The following is a 1,945-nucleotide window of genomic DNA, read 5'->3' as shown; positions in this document are numbered from 1 at the left end:
ATATTTGTACATTTAATTAGGAATAATATTGGAGTCTATATTTCTATAATAGCTTAAAGCTTTATTCTGTAAGATTGAAAATGTGACAAAACTAAACTATCTAAATCCTTTCCAAGCCACTAGGGGCTCATAGGGCTGGAGCTTATCCCTAGTTTCTGTAGTGTGAAGCGGATGAGAGTTGTACTCCCCTGGACGGGACACTGTCCGTCGCAGGTTAGACCCCAGCAGAGTGCTGGTACCCACTGATACAGCTGGATGGACAGAAGCAATGTAGAAGTGCCTTGCCCAAGGACACAAGCGAATCTTCACAGCGGAGACTCGAAACCCAGACCTTACGATTGAAAGTCCGAAACTCAACCGCTGCATCAAACTGCCGCTTACAAAAAATGTGACAAAAGTTATATGTAAATATACAGTACTTGTGAGAACACCATCAACTCATCAAGAGTCTATCAGACAGAGGTTTATTAAATTTCTATATTTAAAATACCATAAATTTGAAAAAAAGGTTAAGACTTAAAAGTCTTTATCAAATACCATTTACTTACAAACAGATATCTCTATTTAATATCCAATTTAACCACTGTTTTAGTGCTTGTGTGTGTTATTGAGAATTTTTGCTTAAGCTGCTTCTGAACATTGTTGTTTGATTATATGTATTTTGGTCAAATAAATGAAATCTAATACAACATTTTACTTTATTTAGAAAGAAATTGAGAGTGTATGAATGACTGGAACAACATTTTTGTATAATTTTATTTTATATATATTAAAATCCATTTTTAAATGGCTTACTTACCTGATAATATTGGATCATTGTGCTGGCTAGCACCATATTGTCCACAGAGGTTGCAGGAAGTACACGGCATTTGCCATTGCTGATTGCAGTTTAAGCATAAAACATTTGACTGTACTTTTCCACAGTCGTAGCAGAACTTAGATGACATTGGAATTTGCTTTTTGCATCCTAAGCATGTAACCTCTTCTTTGTTTTCATCTTTACGAGCTCCTGGTGTCTTTAACTCCTGAAAACACTGGTCACAATATTTGTACTTCCTATTTTTCGTTTTCCTCTGGCAACCTTTATTTCTACATTTGTTTTTATATATTATAGGCATGTTGTGTGGGCACTGAAAAAAAGAACACCGTATTGGTCTATTGCATATAAAGTCTCATTTCCTGCAAAATTTCAGTTCTGATCTGATTTTTATATATGTTATAAAGATTTATAAATATTTTATATGAAATTGCTAGTTTTACTGAATTTAGATATTCCTAAACATGAAAAAAATATAAATAAGGCAGAAATTTGATTTTATATATAGGAAGATGAATTTGTTATGTTTGATTTTGCAGTAGGTCGCAAAGAAATATAGTAGGTGCTGGAAACATTAGCCTAGCAACACTGCTAGTCTAGGAGCCTTACCTCAATCTAGGTTCTGTTATGAGACATAATAGAACCGATATAAACGGCCGATATGATATTTTCCATTGCTATTATTGACACTTGCGAAATATAATATTTCATTGGAGATTTCAAATTCGTTAAAAAATTATTCTGACCAAGATTTTGACAATTAAACAAACATATCTCAGGACTACTCGATTGACCGCAGTGTGCGAAGTGCGAAGTACAAAACTAATCTCATACAGGGTGCACTTTATTTATTGCTCACAATCAAATCGGCAATGTAAACAGTTCAGTAAAGTAGATTAATTTTTTTTCATAACATAGGCTCACACAATAGGCTGAGTTTTCACTCTGGTTTTCCAGACAAAAGATTTAATTTTTATGCTTCTGATTCTGTAGCAGGCTTGAATTAATCTTTGTGTTTTCAGGAGGCATCAGCATTTTACATCATTCTACAATAGAGCTAAACCAGGGTTAATATCTATAAACCCGCCCACAAAAAAATCAGCTTGAACGACAGTAGTGGTGCCAGAG

Source organism: Anneissia japonica, unplaced genomic scaffold (assembly GCF_011630105.1).
Source record: "Anneissia japonica isolate Jap-2015-1 unplaced genomic scaffold, ASM1163010v1 scaffold287597_len576451_cov177, whole genome shotgun sequence".
Classification (NCBI taxonomy): Eukaryota; Metazoa; Echinodermata; class Crinoidea; order Comatulida; family Comatulidae; genus Anneissia; species Anneissia japonica.
The sequence above is the reverse complement of the archived record's forward strand: the minus strand, read 5'-3'. Positions refer to the sequence as shown.